At 32.2% G+C, this 22,922-nt stretch overlaps 1 long non-coding RNA gene across 1 annotated transcript; it reads left to right on the forward strand.

Moving 5' to 3' along the window:
- The first annotated feature begins 19,257 nt into the window (after positions 1-19,257).
- Positions 19,258-20,138, forward strand: LOC145820542 (uncharacterized). The gene is made up of 2 exons (XR_014362301.1): positions 19,258-19,639; positions 19,721-20,138. It is a non-coding gene; the product is annotated as an uncharacterized LOC145820542 (long non-coding RNA).
- Positions 20,139-22,922: the final 2,784 nt, after the last annotated feature.

Raw genomic sequence — 22,922 nt, forward strand, 5'->3', positions numbered from 1 at the left:
ATATTTTTTATTTTTGTTATTTTAAATATCATATTTTATTTTATAAACATATTTTTAAATATTTTAATTTTTTTGTTATGTGTTTGGTTACGATTTGAGTGTGGAGTTTTGAAAGTAGTATGGAGTTTCGAGTTATTTATTTAATTTTTGAGGTTTGAAAATAATTTTTAAATTGAGTTTTGAGTTATGCGTTGATTTACGATTTGAGTGTGGAGTTGTGTTTTGAGTTTAAAATATTAAAATTAAAAAAATAAAATATTTACAAAATAAACTAAAATATTGAAAATAAAAATAATTAAAAATATTTAATTAAAATTTATATATTTAAAATAAAAAATAAAATTTTCTTAAACATTTTTTAATATTTTTAAAAAATAAATCTAAAAAAGCAAGGGTAATAAGAGTAATAAATCCTAAAAAACAATTCATAATTTAATTATTGTATAACGTAAACAGATGGGATAAGGGTATTATCATCTTTTTGTGCTCAAAAGGAAAGGTAATAAGGTCATTTACTATAAGCAAGTAACATTGTTTGTTCCAATTTGACGGAATGGGAGAATCTGAACAATGTCAGTTAAAGTAAGGAAGATTTATGTTATTATTCAAATCATAGAAGAGGTCTTTGTATTTGTCATAAACCTCAAGAGAGGTGAGTGTAATTTACCTTTAAAATATCGATTTATATATATATATATATATATGAAAGAGTTCGGTTGACTTTGGGGTCTTACAATCCTTTTTCAAATATACATATATATATATATATATATATATTAAGAGTAAATTATCAATAGGTATTGAACTTAATTCTCATCAAATCATATTAAAAATAAATCTTAACAAAATTATTGTTAAAAATAATATTTTGTGACAATTTTTTATATATGTCATTAAAAATTTATAATTAGTGACTTTTTTATCACAATTTTTAAAATTGTAACCAAAATATTAGTGATGTTTTTCTATAACAAATTTTTCAAACTGTCAATGAAAGTTAAAAATTAATGACATTTTTTGTGGCGATTTTTATAAATTGTCGCTAAAATTTATAATTAGTGACATTTTTGTGACAAATTTTTAAATGTCACTCAAAATTAATAATTAGTAACGTTTTTTAATAGTGTTTAATAAAAATTGTCATTAATTCTCACAGGACCTATTAGATAGTAAGTCCACCTATTATGACCTATACGTAAATCTCCCATAAATCAATCTATACTATTATATATGTGAAGGGTAAAGTTGGTATTGAACATTTTTTTAATTCAATTTTTTTTTTTTAATTTCTCCACCTTTATTTTTTAAAATTCATTTCAATTTTTAGAATTTGAATTCAATCCTAAGAACTTACACTGAGTTGTCAGTATGTAGTGTAGGGTTTCATGAGTAGATCATCCATAAAAAAAAAATCAAGTCAATTAGATATTTGTAACCTATAATAAGATCACACTTATGTTTTTTAAAAAATAGTTAGCATAATTTTGATATTTTTTAAGGGTAAATTACAAATAGATCCCTTGAGATTTACTTAAAATACTTATTGCCTCATGTGATTTGAAAAATTATAAATACTCCCTTGTCATAATTTTTTATTTAACAGAATTAATTAAAAAAAATGAAATTCATAATTGCTCTCCTATAATTATTTAAATTATTAATTGAAACATATTTTTAACATCATTAAAAATTATTAATTAACTTGATAATTTATTAATAAAAAGGGCTGTTACGACCCGCTCCTCGTACCCAAGGGTTAGGCATCGTGATGGCCAGTAACCAAGGTTATCTCCGGCCAAATCTTTAAACAATTTAATAAACGCAAGCGGAAGAAATATTTAAATAAGGGTACTAAAATAATCATTGGAGCGTCTATTTTTATTAGAAAAGGTATTGACCAAAAAGACCGATTTTTACATTAAAAAAATACATCAATAAAAGTGCTTTGTGCTTACTCCACACGCTGGTCTCGACATGCCACCTGAAAGTGGTAAAAAATTATAAGCTCATAGCAGAGTGAGAATTATTATACTAAGAGTATAAGGCATAAAATTCACCATGGATAATTAGTTAGGCCAAAAAGAGCTTGTTACATATAATACGAAAATCATTTGATATATACTTCAGATCATTTAACATATAATATGAAAATCACTATACAACCATAACCACGGTACATCAGTAAGTGCCAAGCACTACACTGGTCAATGGATCCACGACAAACACTGGACCACAAAGTGGTCAATTACTAAGCCAATGGTTATTTAAATCCCCCAAGGCATGGGACTCACTAAGCCAATGGTTATTTAAGTCCCCCAAGGCATGGGACTCCCGTGGTGGTACTTACAAAACATATTTTCATATAAGGCTATAGCCAAATATTTTTTAAGAGTAAAACAAACACATCCATGGATTTCTTTTTAAGCAAATAGGGTTCATAAAATAATCCACGTAACTGAAACCTTTATAAAACATAACTTTTATAAATATACTAATAAAATAAAATTTGTATAAAATAGATTTTGGTAAGTCAAAATATAAGTAAAATACATTTTGGTAATTCAAAGTATAATACAACTCACCTTAACTTTAATACCTTACTCTTTTTTTCACCATCAAAGACCCTTTTAACTTTCACTATTCTTTCCTTTCTTTCCTCTCTTTTCTTTCTTTCATTTCTCTCCTTTCCCTCTCTCTTTCTTCTTTCTTTCTTTTCTTCTCTTTGCTTTTCTCCTTAGTCAACTTCTCCCCCTCATATACAGAGGCAGCCGTGGACACCAAGCCGCGGGCTGCCACGTGTCACACCCCCATTCGCTTATCATTAATTTGTTCTTATCTTTAATAGATATTTAAGATAATTACCCTTTGACCCAATATTTTAATATAATTGTATAAATTAATTAATTCTTAATTAAATTACACATTATCACATACCAACATAAAATTAATTATTTATTTTGTTACCACATCTATTACTATTATTATTTATATTATCTATATTATTATTATTTATATTTTGACCCCTAAACTTTTAATAATAATATTATTTTACAAAATTACACATAATAATATATAATAAATTATATATTTTCTTAACTGAGATTAAATAATATTAGTATAAATTCTACATAATAATTAAAATCTGGGTTGTTACAAGGGCGATTTACTATGAAATTAGAAATTTTGAGGGGTGGAATGTAATTTTCAGAACCATAGGAGGCAATTCGTATTTTAATCAAATCTCAAAAAGTTTAATTGTAATTTACTCTTTTTTAAAAAAAAAAAATTTATGGTTCGATCATGAGTCTATGCATATTCGATTAACCTTATTTTTTTTAATGAATAATATATTCAACGAATCCTATAACATAAATAATTCAAATTATCAAAATAGAATCAATATAAATCTCAATCGGACCATCATAGCGAGATGCTGTGACAACATCCTCCCATTGTCCTCAATCATACAGTTTATATCTTATTTTTCTAAAAAAAAATGATCATATGTGTATATATCGTGTGTATCGTTATTTCTAGTATATATATATATATACACACATTTTAGTAAAGTCATGATTATTAAACACTTTTTTTTTTCTTTTTCTGAAACAGTGTTTAGTAATTATGTTTTTAAATTTATATTTGAAGTGAAAGTTTGATAATAGTATGATGAACAATCGTGATTGGTAATTACATTTTTATGCAAAGTTTAATGTAAACATGAAACTGTTTATTAAATACAATTTAATTTTGGGTTTTTGAAAGAGACTTTCAGGGCTTAAATTGTGAGTGAATAAAAGGGTTAACAATATCTAATTAACTTAATTTTTTACAAGTATGTTTTATTTAATGTATTCAAAAATATAAAAGGTTTGAATTATTAAAATGAGGCCTAAAATAGACTCATTTGGCTACATAGCACTGACTACTGTATCCCAACACAACAACCACCCTAAATCCGTTACTTAAGAGTTTATTTGTCTGCAATTACAGGGTTATATGTGGTTCTTTATTGGGAAAATTACAAGTATGTGGTCTTTTAAATTTATTTTACAAACATATGAAAAAGTTTAGAATTTTAATTATTAATATTCATAAAGTTTACAATGTAATTTTTTTTTTCTAATTTTATACAAATTGTTATTTCTCCTTTATTGGTGCTGTGGTTATTGAGTTTGATGGTTATTAATTTTTTAGTTATTGTTGAATTTTAACCACCCAACTTGGTGTAATATTTTTTTTTATTTCTAATTAACTTATTATCAACTGACAAATATAAAAGTACATTTAAAAAAAATTAATTGGATAACTAGATGAATTAAAAAGGTCTTAGGGTTAATCTTTGTAAATAAAAAAATTTATTATAAATTATCAAATTAAATTTAAATCTTTACCACATATTATATTTTTAAATAACTTTTCAAGTTAATTTTGGATATATTACAAATTTGCCTTAAGTTTGGAAAGAATACTTCAAAATTTTTACATAATTAAAATTGACTTCCTTCAAAGTTTTAATTCACATAATATTTTAATTTTTTTAACAATAATTTGTAAGTCGTATAGATGAAAACATATCTCATCATTTCTTTCTAATAAAATAGATATTTATTATTATTTATTTCATTGTCTATCTATTATTTGTGTTTATTTTGATTACTTTAATTTTATTAAAAAAATAATATAATTTTTTTAAACTGTAAGACGTGCGTAATTTACCTTTAATTTTTTAAAAGTACCTAATTTCTTAATATTAAAGTACAAGAAAGACATTGAGTTTCTTTTCTTGTGATTGAGGGGTTTGTGTGTGTGTGTGTGTGTGTGTGTGTGTGTGTGATTTTTATGTAATAAATTACAGCTAGTTTCTTAGATAATTCATGTCATTGAAGTCATCTTTTTTTCGAATGTGATCTCAATTGGGTAGTGATTGAAATGGCCATTGAGATTTTAAGATTGGCTTAATTATTCTTCATACATAAATGAATATGGCGGTGCAGTATGCACCAATTAATGTGCCCATTAGTGTATCAATTAGTGTTATATCATTATTACTGGAATAATACTATATGTACCAATTAATGTACACACTAATGTACTAATAGATGATATGGTATTATTTATATGATTTTAGATATTTGTAACTTGTATAATAAATGTGGTCAATAATAATATCATAACATCAGTTGGTACACCAATATGTACATCAATTGGTACATGTAGCACTACCGTTATTACTGACCCCATTTATTATGCAAATTACAAATATCCAAAATGGTTAAAATTATGTCACATCATCTATTAGTATACTAATTAGTACATTATTTAATACATATAGTATTATTCATGAACACATATGCAACTCATTACAAGAACAATTGATAGATAAATAAATAAATGCATACATGTATATGCCTCTGTTTAGTTGTTGTATTACATGATTAGTTAAGTCAAACTTCCAATGATTTTTTTTTTTTTTTTTTTTTTTTTTTTGGGGGGGGGGGGGTTGTCTTTAAAACAAATTCAACAGGATTCCAGATTGGCTGATGTGCTTCTAGTTTGAAGTCTCAGGTATGGGGCCTAGTTGTATGTTTTGTTTTAATTTAGGGGTCAAGGTGATAATAATAGTTCATTAGATTTTTGCGTAATTAATTCATTGTGTAAACATTGGAAACAAAAAAAGATTAACGCCAAATTTGGCATCCTTAAAATAATTCATCTTTTTATCTTTTTTTCATCACATCACTTCTCTACTTTTCTGCACATCTTTTCGTAAAAAGATAAAAAATATACTTATTTAGATCATCCCAAACAATCCCTTAGAATACAATTGATAGGCCTTAAAATCACTTAATTTGCCTAAAAAAATGTCGAGGGAATTGAAATTAAATAGCATTGCCAAGTTATAGACCATTGGAAGAGATATAGACTAGTACAAAATTGTTACATAATAATATTTGACCTTTATAAAGTATTTGTGGTTATTATTTATTATTAATTTTTCAACAAATAATTATATTATGTCGACCAAATTGTGAATCATAAGCTTTGTCGGGGATGATCGTTTGTTTCCTTATGGCTTGAAATGATTCAATTATTTTATTACATGTAGGATAAAACGAAGGAATCGATTTTGAGAGTATGTGGAGGATTTAAAAGGTCATTTTAAGTATAACTTTTGTCAAAAAGAATTTGTTGGAGGGATATCAAGAATCAAATCACATTTGTCTGGTAAAAAAGGTTGTGACATTTGAAATTTGTTTAAAAGTGTCTGATAATGTTCAAGTCAAGGCTTGTCAAGCAATTGGCTCCCCTTACAAGAAAGGTGAGAACATTGCAGTTTCAATTAGTGGTGTTGGGGGTGGAATTAATTCAACTTTGACAACATCCATGAATGACAAGGATGCAGTCGACAAAAAGTTCATTAAATTAATTCTTTTAAATAACATTACTTTTTAAATATGTACGTAGTTACATAAATACATACGAATTTCCTTCTTAGATAATGATCGTCTCACAGCATTGCCAGAGTTCCAATTAGAAATAGCAGTGATTAAGTGCTCTTCAAATAGGTCCAGAAACCCGTAGACCCAATCAATATCTTAGGAATTAAATCCTATATCCATACTGTCACGATCCAAACCCGCTCCTATAGGTGTAGCATCATAACTGGCCAATAATCCGAGATTACTAAAAGATTTCCTATACAAATCAAAATAATTGGGTCTAGCGGAGCTAATAAATAAGAAAATAACATCCAACGAGCCGTGAAGACTTAAATGGGACAGAAGAACTTTTATATATGCACGTATATAAAAGTAAGCAGTTTATACACATCAGTCCATTCCCAGTTTAATTACAAAACACAGGGACTTAACCCCGGCCAACAAAAATCAACATTATTAAGAATTTGCAAAGCACTGGTTCATATGTAAAAGGGTGAGTTTCGAACCATCCATAACGTTTGAAGCTTGACCGATTGGAACCCCAAGATGGGGCACAAAAGTTGTCTTGACAAAATAGAGGCTAAGTCAACGCCACTACGTCTCCTCCTGCACTTGATCACCTACATACATTTATAGAAGAATGAGCTAGAGCCCAGTGAATAGCAACAACGTAAAGAGGTGTTGAATGATGTCCTTACTGTAATCTAAATCAGCCAGTTATGGCAATTCATGAAAAATCAGAGTCATTTGCATAACAGATGCATATTTTATATAGAAAATATAGAAGTCATACGTGGTACATCCAATAGCAGAACAGTACAGACGGTCATGAAGACCGAACAGTCAGAATTGATAGACGTGCCATCAATACAGTAAACAGAAGTTCTAAGGATTGGAATTGACCGAGATCTTTATAACAGTAACAGTAAACAGATGCCAAGGATGCCACGAATACAGTTTAGAAAAACAGGACAATCATTCATTTAAACAGAAATCATCATTTCATAAAACAGAGTATAATATAAGTCAGAAAATACTTGTAACTGAACATATTTTTGCAAGGTTGTTACTATAGCAATCTCGGTTTTCCCTTTCTGTATCTGTTGTACTCCGGACTTTGGTTCCGTGGAGTTGGTAGTTGTATCTATCTTGTTGTCGTCCTTTGATTCCATTTGTTTGAGTTTTAGGATATGTTGAGCATGTTTTGAGCAGGTGGGTTGAGCCTTGGTCTAAAATCTTGTTGCTAGGTTTTTGGTCTCTCCGCTCGAGCGGGTCGTCTAGCGCTCGAGCGGAGATTGTACACTCCCAGTATCTCATGCCTCTGGAAAAACTTCTGCAAGCATGTTTTTCACGCTCGAGCGGATTTTCTTACCCTCGAGCGGTCGCGCTCGAGCGGGTATGTTGGCACTCGAGCGGGTAGTGCTTTGTCTGTGAAAGTTTTGGGAGAAGGAAATCTACGCTCGAGCGGATTGGTTTTTGCACTCGAGCGGATGCATCTTATTCTTGTGTCTTAGAGCTCGGGCAGGCCTTCTTGCGCTCGAGTGTGTCCAGATTTTTGTACTTGACGCTCGAGCGTTCTGTTCTTCGCTCGAATAGGTCATACGTATATCAGTTGGCAGCTAGGCATTTTTGAATCACTTTTTGCATTCACTCTCTCTCTCTCTTACTTTCCCAAAATCGATTTTGAGAGCCTCTCTCTCTAGAAACTCCCTTCTCTCTAGGGTTTGATCTAGTTAGAGTGCTTTTCTTTCCTTCGGCCTTTGTAAAAGTTGTGTTGATCGTCGAGGGCTTCGTTTTAATCCGAAAAGCTTGGAGTTTGGAGCACTTTGGTTTTGGTCTCTTCTCCATTTGAGCTCTAATTTCGAGATAGGGATATCCTACTCCATCCTATGAGCTTTGTTTTTGAATTTTAGTATTTTGATATGTTGGGGGTTGTTGGGTAATTTTGAGAAAGTTTGGGGTCATTGTGTAATTTTCAAAAGAGGGGTTTTCAACTTTATAAACCCAAATGTGTGTAATACATGAAGAAAATGAATTAATGTTAGATCATTGATAAAAATGGAACCTTAGGGTTGTTGTGAGAATTATGGAAAAATGCCCTAATTTGTTGATAAATTAATTTGTATAATTAATTTCGAGATATGAGCAATTGAATTAAGAATATTGGAATTGGGAAGGTATGGGATGAAAGGGTGTAGTTGGATTAGTTTATCGCTCACCTAGACATGGTATTGAAATTTTATCCATTTGGTGTATTTATTTTCCGTTTAGAAATAACTGCTTTGGGCTATCGGTGGAGGATAGTCATGATTGTTGTAGACAATGCATGATGATTAGGCAAACTAAAACTAATCAATGGAATGTGTCATCAAATATGACGGTTGAAAGAATACATTAACTTTATGTATTGATTGATGATGTATATGATAATTGTTTGTGTGCATTGTGTTGTGTGGGAGGAGATAGGGGATGTACTCCATGGTTTAGGGGAAGATAGGGGATGGACCTCTAAACCGGTTGATGTTTGGGAGAAGATAGGGGATGGACTCCGGTGATACAGCTCATATGCTTATCCGTTGAAATGTTGATATAACTCATATGCTTATCTATGGAAGTGTTGATATAGCTCATATGCTTATCTATCGAAGTGTTGATATAGCTAGTATGCTTATCTATTGTGAAATGGAAAATGTTTAATATGAGTTACTATCTCATGTAAGTGTTTGGCCAGGTTCTGAGCCATAGTTTTGAATTGAGAATTGGACAAGAAATGGAAAGTGAATTGTAATATGGACATGGTTGCCATTAAACTGTAACACAGTATAAGTTGGAATATAAGTGTGGACCTTCTATTGAATGCTATTATTTTAGTCATTGCTTATGGTTGGTTTAGTGTATTTCTACTGGGCTGTGGCTCACCCTATATGGGGCATCATTTTCAGGTGCAGGTAGCATGTCACCTCCAAGGACATAGCTTGGGAGGCTTGGGACTGTGGACTGTTTTGTGTTTTTGGTTGTATTACATGTATATCAAGCCAAAGGCTTTCTTGTATAGAGCTAGCACTCTCTTTTTGTAACCAAGTGTTGATTTGGAAAGTTGTAAGCCTTTAGGGCATTTATTTTTGATGTTAACATGTAATACGCTTTTGTAAAGATTACTCTGATGGAATATATTTATGCTTTATTCTCTTATGTCTAAGCATGCTCTTGTTGGTTAAATTATGGGTTTATTTTGAGGGCGTTACAGTTACTCACAGTTGTCTCCTCGAATTATGTGGTTGGGACGCAACGTTTGACCTACACAGATACATGCAAGCGAAACATGTTCAATTCACAGTCCATTTACTCGGTTCTTAATCTATTCGGTGCCTTTATTATTAGTTCACTTGATTCTTTTTATTTCTCATTAATTTATTTCATACTCATGTAATGCATATGAATGGAAAAAAAATTGAAAACCATGCAATGACGGCCTGGTAGTCTGAGAAACGAAAAGAAAACGAAACCGAAAAATTGCTCTGAAAACCACACGTGCAAAAATCAATTATAACAGAAGTAACACAGGAACAAGGCAGGCTTGGCCGCACATATGGGACCTCAGAACGCACGTGCGGCCTAGATTTAATTCTGTTCGAAATTCTGCTCTGAATTTGGGACTCAAATTTTCCAAAATCCAACTTCCATTTCATGGAAAACAAGGCCAAAAACCTTCAAAACATCTTCAGTTTAATAGTTCTAACTTCAAATAAAAACATAAATTTTATAACAAAACCAAATTTCCATTTGAAGATAAAAAAAAAACCTAGAGTTTAAGAACAAAAATCAAAACTGTAACAACCCCAACCTATGATTAGCCTATAATCCATGATTAAGAATGCCTATAGGTAATTAAGAGGAAATGTTGAGTTAATTTCATGTGTATCGTGTTATTTGTGCTTGTATCTGTCTGACGTAGGAATATATGTCTGTGTTTTTGTTTCGGTATGCAAATTGAATACCTTATCGGCATCCGATTACGAAATTGACTTGGTTTGTGTGTTATTTGAAATTTTTAGAAATTTATGGTATGTTTAATCGAAATCTGATTCGGAATCAAATAAATAGAATAAATTAGTTAGAACTATGTACACTTAATTAGCTTAATTAAGGCAACCATTAACTGCACCTATATAAGACTAGTATGAGCCCCTAGATTGCATTAGAACATATCACTCATCTTTTTTTTTTTTAAGCTCTAAGTAGAGAGAGGGAAAGAAAGAAAGAAATTGGACTCAACATGGGAATTGATAGGAGTTTGAAGGAAATTCAAGAGAACTTGGAAGATTAGGCTACTACACTTGGAAATTCAAGTCTTTCGGTAAGGAAACCAACTCTTATGAAGAATTTGAGACATTAAATAGATGAATTCAAGATAATTAAGTAGATTAACTTGAGAATTAAGGTAAGTTTAGAGAATTATAATTCAAATCCTACATGCATGCATATTCCATAGCATTTTGGGTTATTTTCAAAAGGATTTCCACATGCATGGTCTTACCTTGGTTTTGTTATAAGAATTCAACATGTTTTTGAGTTAAATATCTTAGTTGATCATGTTTTGGAAGGTTTGAGTTCATAACAAGTCATGCATGCTATGCTTTCAAGATTTCAAATTTGTTTTTGTATAATTCACTTCCCTTTGGGCTTTGATTTTGTGAAATGATCTTCAATTCATAGTGTTTTACAAGTTTAGACATGTTTTCTCAAATTTTGGGCCCAAATGATGTGTTTTGAAGCTTTGAATTTGAGTTTTGAAGTTGGGAGTGCAATCCGAAAATTCCAGAATTCGCACTCTTCGCTAGAGCGGTGGAGTCTGCGCTCGAGCGAAGAATGTGAGCTCCAGTACTTTTGTAGAGTTTAGGGGTTGGCTTAAGCGGCAGAACCTATGCTCAAGCGACCACCTTTATTTTTGATCATCTGCTCGAGCGTAGTGAGTTGCGCTCGAGCATAAAATGAGAGCTCCTAGAAGTTTTTACAGAGTTTTGCAAACTGCTCAAGCAATCGAAGTTGCGCTCAAGCAAGGACCCTGTTTACTCAGTCTTTGGCTCAAGCAACCGTCGAGTGTCCGCCGAGCGTAAAAATCATGCAACCAGTACTTTTTCACACCTTACAGACCGCTTAAGAGACCGATGTTGTGTTCGAGCAGACTGCCCTGTTTTTGAAAGTTTGACTAAGTGTTTCAAATCACATTTTGGCATCCTCATTGCATCCTAGGCATTCTTAAGCCCTAATTAAGACATAATAATGAGGATAAGGATTAAAAACACACCAAGATAGAAAAGAAATGAGGTAAGTATTTTCCGAATGTGTGTTTTAATATGTATCTGCTATGTGTTTGTGTAGGTCACGCGCTTTAGCCATTTGGTTTGTTTGATTTGCTATTGAAGCTAACTGTGAGTAATAACTCTGTAAAGTTATGTTAAATATTCTCTGAACATTATGATATGATATGAACAGTTTCCTGAAATACTATTTTGAGATTAAATGGATGATGGTCCAATTCTTCGAAATATATTCGTGGCATCCTAAGCATTATATAATATGCGTCCGTTTACGGGTCATCAGTATGCCTTTATGACTATCCCTTTATGGGTCATCCGAAATGTCTTTGTGCACATAAGTCATCAGTATGCCTTTATGGTCGTCCCAAATATGGGTCATCGGATTTGTTAACGCTAACAGATGTACCACGTATGATTATTTAAATATGTGAACTTTGGAAATGAGTATGAGCATGATTATGAATATGAATCTGTTTCTGATTTTTGAATTTGTTATGGATATCATTCATTAAAATCTTTACTTTGTTATTATTCACTGGGTTCTAGCTCACTGTATTATTTATGTATATAGGTGAACAGACGCGTGACCAGGCCTCAGCTGTTGCCTGGAGAGTTGTTTTGGTTAGCCAACTGTAGTGCCTCTCGAGGAGGTTCCCGAACTATGATGTGGTCAAGTTTTTGTGAACCATGTTGAAGATCTTTTGTATTTCTTTTGTTAAGTTTGAACAGGTCTTTTCTTGACTGTATGTATAGATGGCGACTTGGGTATGACGTCTTAATTATGTAAATTAAGTTTAAAATTTTTTAGTCTCATGTATGTCTACATAGCTCTATGGACATTGTATGTTTGTATTTGCTTTCGCCAGCCCCCGTATTTTGTTGAATTTGTTTAGAGACCTTTGGTTATCCTAGGATTACTGGCTGGTTACAGCGCTAGACCTATAAGGGCGTGTTTAGGTTGTGACAAAAACCATTCAAGTGGTAGGTTTCAAACTCAAAATCCATGGAGTTTCTCCTCTTCAAATCTCAAAACTCATGGAAATATCATGTATGTCACTATCATGAGTTCAATTCTTTCATTTCTTCAATTTGTGTTCATGTTGAGGCTTAACCCTAAACCTTCCATTAATTACTTTATCATGAATTTATCTCAAACTCTATAGGATTATGAGTGTGATAGTTCAATTTAGGAGATTAAGGGAGAATTCTTACCTTATGTGGTTGATTTGACCAAATCCCCTCCTATCTCTCTTCCTTCCTTACTCTAGGGCTTTTTTTCCTTTCTCTCTAGAAATCTCTCTCAAGTCTCTACAAAATATCTCCCTCTATATCTCCCTCTTATTTGTCATCTTAAACCAATAAGGTGCCTAATCACTATTAATTGGTAATTGCTCCTAAATTAGCCTAATAAATCAAATGCACTTAATGACTTCTATTATCATCTCCTACCACCCCCAAAGAACACTAAATTTATCCATACTACAGTAAATCAAGCTCTAATTGCCTATTCCAACAATTTAATTTTAACTTTATGGTTTAACAATTCAGACAGGTCTTTTTCACATTCTAACATATCTGTCAATCAAAATATAATTTAGCACATAGCACATAATTAACACACATATAAGCATATAAGTCACATGTAAACACATAATTAAGGTAAGCCACAGAAGTAACAGTTAATTAAGGAGGCGGGTGTTACACATACAATCACATAAGCATGTTGTTACATAGCATTACAAACATACAAACTTCTCTATCAAGCAAGATAAACCCACTGTGGTAAGAACCACTTCTCACATACCCAAACTATTGAAACCCAGTGCGTTCTGATATCAAGTTGTAACGCCCCAAAAAAATTACTATAACCCATACTTAACGTCAAAAGTGATGACAATGATAAAGTGGTTATCTTTCATAGATTTACAATTAAGCTTTATAAAAGAGTAATTTAATAGAAAGACAAGATAAAAGTTAAACGAATAAGAAATGCTTTAAAGGCTTACTTTTTTCTAAGACGATACTTGGTTGCAACAAAAGTGGACTTAAGTCCAATACAGTTAAAGCCCTTGGCTTGTACAAAAATAAATATAGTAAATACATAAAAGAAGCTCTCGCTCTAAGTCCTCCTAAGCTATTGCCTTGGCGGAGGCATATCATCAGCACGTGAAATGTTTTTCCCACATAGGGTGAGCCAAAGTCCATTAGAGATAATCCAGCATAGTATATGAATTTTAACAAAACTATAAGGTGAATGCATATGCAATACTCGTGCCAAAACATTTTACACCTTTTTTGCAAAACGATGTAATGCCAAATAAATATCATACTTCATAAGTCATTTCCTTAACAATGGAAACTGGGGCACCGAATCAAACTTTGGGACTTTCAAAACAATACCACCTTTCTCGAAAATTTCGTCCGGAGAAAGCCGTAAACCGAGACCCATGTAAACGTAGACTATACAAGCACTACTATTGCCATTTCACGAAATTTCATCCACGGGATCGACCCTTATGTATATGTGCGATTTTTGGAACTTTCACCATTGACACACAGGCCAACTTATTTGATGTAACAACAATTGCTTCCCAGATTCACTCACATTCTCCAAACAATATACATGTGTAATGTACAAATGTGAAATAATGATCGATGCAAATGAATAAGAAAATAGTTTCAATTCTCTTAATTCACATGCGATTTCTATAATAATCATAACTATCCTCCACTGATAGCCCAAAACAGATATTTCTAAACAGATAATTTATATTCCTTGAAGATAAACTTTTCAAATTTCAATAGGTGAGTGATTATTCATATCTGACTCCACAATCCATATCAATATCCATCAAATTTCACATTTCTAACATCAGTTCCATTTATTTATACAAAATAAACATTTGAGACATTGAGGGCAAAGCCCCATTTCATTCCAAAACATATTTCGAGTATCTAAATCAATAATTTCACCACAACTCAAATATCTAAGTTAAAAATCATAAAAGAGTGTGGAGAATCCCTATCTTGAAGCTAGAAGACCAAGGAGAGAGTGGAAAAACCTCAAAGAAACCAAAATTCACTTTTGTTCGGATGAAAAGAGAGCTCACAGAGTGCTCAAGCGTAGAAACAAAAATCTAGGCAACAATAACTCGAAAAATAAGCGACCAACCTGTTCCAAACACGACCAACATATCTCAAAATCCAAACTCAAAGAGAGATGAGGGAAAACCTAATATGAACAACTGCATGAGACAATGAAACCTGGATTTAAAATATCAAATGGGTCGGGTTTAAATAAAAAACGCTATAATTTTTTTCATAGATCCTTTTGAGCGTGAATTTAACATTCAATGGTGCCAATAAATTTGATAAGTTTGTTTTTGTATATTTTGAAAATATTTGTGTTAATAGAAACAAAAATATGTTTCTTATTTATCATAAACGGCACCTAAGTGGTTAGGTCCTCGTACATTATTTGAATACATTAATAAGGATATAAGCGGTTTGGTTTGGTCGGAATTAATGTTATCAAAAAATATTAATAGTTTAGTGATTTATATTTTGGAATGCATGTTTCTTTTCAAAATGATAAATTTAATGATTCAAAAATAGATTTAAAAAATATTTTTAATATAAAACCTTAAAAGTTGCTTTAGAATGAAAACAAATCAAATGTAACAAGTTAGAAGTTCTTGGTATAACAAAACGTAAAAAAAAAAAAAAAATGAGTCATAAAGTTTATAAAAATATGTTGTAAAACGATTAATTTAAAAAAAGGAAAGTAACATTTCATTAGATGTGTAACTGTAAACAAAAAATTATTCTAAAAATACTTAAATTTTAATAATGTGATCTAAAGAAATCCATTCCTATCATACTGTAGGTTAAAAAATATGTTGTACCACATTTTTTATCTCGTTGTCAAACGATTCACGTTCCAAATACAGGTCAAAGTTTAGACAAAATTAGGTTGAGTGTGCCTAATCATTGTCGCCATTTGATTTAGACTTTTGTGGTTTTACGTTTATCTCTTGCATTTATATTTTATTGTTTGTTGTGATACATTGTGCCATTTCGGTTTAGATTTTTAGTGCTTGTAAGATGATTTATTTAAGCTTAAAAAAAAATATAGGTATGTAATCCTTACTTTAGTGGGTAACGGAACAAAATTTTAAACTTGGTGTGTCGAATTGACTGAGTACAACAAATTGTCAAAAATGTCCTCACACACTAATGCAATTAATAGATGCAAACATAGGGGATTAAATTAAAACATTTTTTTATATATTAGGTACTAAATTAACATAACTTAAACATTTGGAAATCAAAATGACACAAAATTTAAATTATAGAAACAAATTATTAATATAATTTGTAATATAACAATTACCATTACACAGGCAACCTATATCGTTGCTCTCTCGAGTTATGATTTATGAGCATTTGTAACACATTAAACAACATTTTGTAAGCCAATTTAGTAATTGAGTTATGCAATACCCTTACAAAGATAATACCCCATAAGATTAAAAAAGACCATCCAAAAATTGGAATGAGAATTAGTAACAATAAAATTGAGGCAAGAGCTCCGAAGAAGAGACCCGTATGTCGAAGAACTTTTGCGATAGCTTGTGAATTGAGTTATCTCAACTGCTAATGCTATGACATAGAGAAGCACAACGACGATGAAGGCTACAGTAATTGTGAAGCGAGCATCATCGAATGGAGAACAATTCTTGCTTTGGTACTTCACCTGGAGAAGACCATTCAGAGTGGAGACGAGAGGGATAAAAATGATATGGAATGCCTTGCAAGAAATAAGATTTTGCTGTCTTGCGCTATCATCACAAAAAGAAAAAGAAAGAGAAAGAGAAAGTGTCAATTTATTGTAAAAATCAACTTTGATGTCAAATATGATTGAGGGGGAAAATGAACATCAAAGAAAATGGATTTCAATAAAAAAATGTATTTATAAAAAAATAAAAATAAAGACACAAATAGGGGCTAGAGGGCTGTTGTCCCTGCTAAGGTTTTAAACATTTCATTAAAACACATGATGTATTTATTAAATTTTTAAGATAATAATACTCGTTATTAATTGTTTTAAGATAATAATACAACTCTTATCATTTCATTTGCACTTTGCCTTGCTTATCTGAGTGGCAAAATGCAAACATAATAACCAGATAAGGACATTAATGTTTTAAACATTTAATAAATGTGTCATATATTTTGTACATAATTTGATTTTCTATAAATTCCTAATAAAATCCTAACAAAAAGGGTAAACTATAATAATATAATATTTTCAAAGATTAACTGTTGAGTTTTGAAATTCAAGAGGTCAGAATCATTCCAAATCGACACCAGCGGCCTCAATTCCTCCACGTGGATGAACGGAGTTGTTCCACTGCCTGCCTCCCGTCATGTTGTCACATACGTTCTTGTTCCTCGAGCCTTGCGCCTTGCCGGAACATTTGACCCTTCGCCTCCCGGTTGACGTTGTTACTCGGTCAGACACCCTCGGTCGGTCGATCGTATTGACGGTTGGTTACCTTGCCGGTCAGATGCCCTACATCAGCCCCTTTACCGGTTGGATGCTTTTGCTTGACTGTCTTGCCCAGTCGGTTGGCTCCTTCACCTACAACTTGGGGGCTTGCTTCCATCTTTACTATTCTCTTTGCTGGATTAAAGTTGCGCTCAAGAATGGGGGACTATTGATGGGCATGGCCCAAAAGGGGCTGTCTTGGGTTACCAAGTAGTCACTCGCCTAAAGCCCAGCAAGACAGGCCCAACACTAAGCCCAGTAGAGAACTCACAATGGTCAAGCCCAGGTATCAGCTAGACATATGCAAGTAGGAAGTTGGCTACGTAGTAGATAAAGATTTTGGAGAGTTATTGAGCCCATGTGCCAAACATTAAATGAGACTGTCAAAGTGTTAAATGCAACAAGACCTCTCGCTCTGAGACGTGGGAAAACCACCATGGTCGACAACAAGCAAATGGTAGGCTTTCAGCCAATAGGACAGCATGAATGGAAAAAAGAAATTATTAATGAGCAATATAAGGAAGCCTTTGAAAAACGTTTTTGGTAAGAAGAAAGCTCTCTTCTCTCTTTTTCTCTCTAAACTATTATTCGATACCACCTAACTTGATCGTTAGAGGGTCCATGGGAAGGAACCACCCCACTTCAGAACCTTCCTAATGGACTTGTTGCAAGTGTGCCTAAGAAGACTAAGAAGAGACGACCCGTGAAACACCTGAATTAGTCCGACCCAATCCTACCCTGACCAAACTAGTTTCATCAGATAGTACATTATCTAACCATAATTATAATTATCTTTCCTTATAGATCACTAATTTTGAGGACTGATTAGGAAACAAAATAGAGGTGTCAATTTCCACTAGAGAATGGCAAAAAGAAAAAAGAAAAGAAAAAAAAAAGAAAAGAAAAGCGCTAGGCCTCAAAAGTCAAGATTATTAAAGTTGATTCTAGATCCTCAGATTTATTTTGATAACGTGGTTAAAAGTAACGCAGGGGTGGGTGGCCTTGTGGTAAGAACATGGGGATTAAGCCCCCAGGTCATGAGTTCAAATCCCCCCGGGCCAATTTTCTAGGCGTAGTACAGTTGGTTAGGAGGTTGGACCTCAAGTTGTCTAACCAGCACTTGGTGTGGGTTCAATACTCTCCCGCTGCGCAAGTCTAGACTTAAGCGAAGCTTGTCTTGGGAGGTCGGGACAAGTTTCCAGGTTATAGTCTCCTAAAGGCTAACAGGACACCTTGGTGATCTCTACAAAGGGGAGCTGCCTTGGACCTGCGGGAGAGTAAGGGGGATTTTCCTATAACCAAAAAAAAAAAAAAAAACATGGTTAAAAGTTAATACTTTAGTTTTTAAATATTTTTTTTTTGAGTTATATTCACTCTGTTTGATTATTATTTTCAGAATTTATTTTTTAAAACATTTTACATTTTTGTTTTCCGTATTTTTTTATTTTTATTGAATTTTTTTAATATTTTAAGTAATTTTTTTTGTAATTTTTAAACACATCTAACATAAATACTATTAAAAAGTATAATATTTATAAAAAAAAATCTTTAAAAAATTCACTAAATACCAAAAATATAAAAAATATAAAAATTCAATACATTTTTTGTATTTTTGTATATTTATTAATTTTTAAAAATATTTACTATTTAGATACATCTAAGTAAGGTATATCTAAGTAAGGTACATCTACAAAAATAAAAAAAAAAAATTACTTAAAATTTAAAAAATATTCACTAAAAATAAAAAAACACGAAAAATAAAAAAAAAAACTCAATTTTTGAAAAATTAAATTCAAAAAATTAAAATCAAGCATATTGGTTATTTTTTATTATATATATATATATATATTTAAAAGGTCAAAAAAATCAAAAAATAATTATTAATTTACTTCCCAATTTTTGCCAGTGCTCCAAATCAGTTAACACTATATTTGGTGTGTTCCATGCATTTAATGTTTGATGCTGCTTTCATGATTGCTTAGTTGAGGCTTGTATTTCCACAGTCAATCGCAATTGTGGTGTACTAAGATTTCCACACAACCATAGATCGATACAATTACACTCGATTGAGCTATCCTCTGATTCTACATCCCTTAATCCTCTCTTGTTTTCATTTGAGAGCCCTTGCCATGGTCCTACAAAATCTTCAGATAAAAGAGATTTGGGGAGTCCTCATATGCATGTAGACCAACAAGGGAGTACAGTAAGCATCACATCGGTAGATAGTTGAGCATCCAACTAATTATCAAACTACTTCAAAGATACCTGGTTGATTTGCACGCTAATTTGCTATTGGCTAGTTTGCCCTTCTTCAATAATAGCTTGTTATCTCCCCTCCCCCCACACCAAAATCATATTATGACAGCTCAGTGGCAGCGTTTTCACTGAGGTATTTTGTCGAACAGGTGGAAGGCGACTCAGGACCAGCAAACAAAGCTCTCACAGCTGCGAAGACGCTACCGGAGCTCTCTCACCTGGGCAAACCAGTGACTTGATTTTTGAAAGAATCGAATCGAATCGAATCGATGGTGGAAAAGGTCCTTGGAACCGCACTCGGAGACTCACTGGTCCTTCGCCGTGAATGGGTGGAAGGTTCAATCATGAATCAATGGGGAGGTGGGTTTTGAATGATTACCTCTTCACACAGTTGAGATGCGAAAGCTCGCCCAAAGCCCAATTCCTATATTACATACTTGTAATACACTATATAGAATATTAAAACGACAGCATTTTAGGAATATGAAAAAGAAAAAAGGATCATGTTTTATTTTACTTTATCATAACACCCTATTATTTTTGGCAATGCAGTTGCCCAATTCATAGAATTTCTCTTCTCTTGCTAGTAAAACTCTTCGGCCACCGACAGCAGGAAATAAATCTATTTTGGAATGTTTATTCAGACTATAAACTCATACGCATAAGTTGACTCAGGATATCTTATGTATCCAAAAAAATATATATATCTTTATTCCTAAATTTTTGTGTTATCTTAAAATATTTATGATCATTTAATTATATAAAAATTTTAATTAATTAATTTTCTCGGTCATTTATTTATTTATTTATTTTTGTAGAACTTCGGAAGCCTTTTGATGGATTTTTTTCTACTTTTTTGGGTAAGACTAAGGCCAAGTTTGGCATCCTCCAAAAAAATCTAAAAAGTTAAAAAGTCACTATCCTATTTAAGTCACATCATCTTATTTAAGTCAAATCACCTTTCTAATATATCACTTCAAATCCAACCCATATTTCATAAAAAGTCAAAAAGTGCACTTATTTAATCTTCCCAAACTTGGCCTAAATGCTATATCTTAGATGGTTTTTTTTTTTAAAAAAATCTTATTTATATTTTAGCCTCGGGCTCTATTTTTTATTGTAATTTTTCTGTTTGATGCATGTGCTCCAGTTTTTATCATCTTTGTTTGTTAACCATGATGACTGTTCAACCCAGGAATGTGTTTGATCCTCGCCAAATGTGTGTTTCAGTACGGGGAAGTGGGGTATACATAAATAGGGAAAGACTTCGGAACAAATTATTTTAGTTACTTTTTGATTTTTTACGAAAAGATATGTAGAAAAGTAGAGAGAGATGTGGCAATTTATAGTGATTTTTAACTTTTAAACTAAAATATGCAGTCCCCAAATGAGGCCTAATCTGTGGTTATATGAACAAATATTCCTCATAGGTATGATTTTACTGACGCTATGTTTCTTGCATTCAATCGCATTGTTGATGCAGGCATTTGCAGATGCTTACTCCGCTCAAGAGAATGAACTTACATGTCTTCCGAATAATGGTGAGTGTTTTTATGTTGTGAATTGTGTGGTCAATGAAAATATTACATCAGTTTCCTGGAAGGCATTTTAGAGTTTTAGTTGTCATTCATCTATTATGCTTCTTGTTTTGCTAACACTCAAATCATTGTGGTTGCTTGGTTTCAGTTGAAATTGGGGAGTTGAGTCAGTGAAGAATCAAGTTTCCTTGCCCGACGTTGGATTTGGCATGTCAGACTAGTTGGTCTACCTTGTTTCGGAATGTGAACAGATGTTACTCTGAATCCATTTATGAGAAGCTATCTAGGTAATTCCAATGCATCTTTGTTGTATTCTGGGCATTCACAGTTCACAAATTCCAGCTTTGGAAAAGTTGACTATTTGTTTTTTAATGATTTATTTCTTGTCCCTGGCTTAACCTCTTGGTCCATTCAGTATGTAGTATTATTTTGTAACTGGTATATGTGTTGCAGTGACTTTTCAAACTCTTTCTACAGTTCTAAAACGAGTAACAATTCTGTCAAAAGAGAAACGAGTCAACACAATCATGCTGTCTCATTGTGAACAGAGGATTGCATAGTAACCAGCAGTCAGCTAATGCCCTTGCACAGACTAAAATTCTTCAACAAATTGAAGCATCTCAAAATCAAATTAGACAGAAAAGTCTCCTCTAGAACATCTGATCCTTGATCTTCAACAACGGATCCAATCCATTCACCAGGAGTTATTACGGACGGTTCTACTCTTCCAATACTTTCACTGGTTCTTTTCCCAAAAAAGAATTTGAATTGAGAAATAGATTATTGTTGAAAATGTTGCATTTTCGAAAGGTGCTTCGATTTATCTTTGATTCAAGTCTGTTTAGCCGGAGGCTAGTGCTGAGTGAGACCCTGCATTAGTGGTGCATCCAGGACAAGAACTATCGTCCTTGTTCATTTATTCAAAGTTGTATTCTGGGACAGATGGAATGACAAGAATGATGAACTGTGTCTGGTCCCTGCCAAAGGACGACCAAAAGTATTACTGACATCATGAAAAGCCTAAATTATACAAAGCAAGGCTGGTCCGGGACGTCAAATGAGAAATGGAATCGCAGGCTGGCCGTTCCATTCTCCGAAAGAAAATGCTTTGGTTTGCAGAGTGCATTAATGGATCAAGCTGAAGAATCCATGGGAGATCTCATTTTTAGTAGCAGCACTGTTTTGGCTAAATTTGTAGGAAATGAACATTTGGTTGTGTTTTGCTTTCACCTGTATTCTATTCTGTAACCAGTAAGTCCTTTGTAAAGTTTTGATGAACTTGTATGTATATATATTAATCATTACTATTGAATTTTTTTGCCAGAATTGAAATTTTTTTCATAGATCCTTTTTGAGTGTGAATTTATTCAATGGTGCTAGTAAATTTGATGATATTGTTTTTGTATATTTTGAAAATATTTGTGTTAACAAAAGCAAAAATATGATTCTTATTTTCTGTGGCAACGTCATCAAACGGCACCTAAGTGGTTAGGTCATACCGAATTTCCTCGTACATTATTTGAACACATCAATAAGGATATAAGCGGTTTGGTTTGGTTGGAATTAGTATCAAAAATATTAATAGTTTAGTGATTTATGTTTTGGAATGCATGTTTCAAAAGGAGGTGCACTTTCTTTTCAAAATGATAAATTTAATGATTCAAAAATAGATCTTCAAAATATTTCTAATATAAATCTTAAAAGTAGTTTTAGAATAAAAACAAATCAAATGTGATACGCTAGAAGTTCTTGTTATGATAAAACATTAAAAAATGAATCATAAAGCTTATAAAAATATGTTGTAAAATGATAA

Source organism: Camellia sinensis, chromosome 2 (assembly GCF_055761805.1).
Source record: "Camellia sinensis isolate YWXY chromosome 2, ASM5576180v1, whole genome shotgun sequence".
Lineage (NCBI taxonomy): Eukaryota > Viridiplantae > Streptophyta > Magnoliopsida > Ericales > Theaceae > Camellia > Camellia sinensis.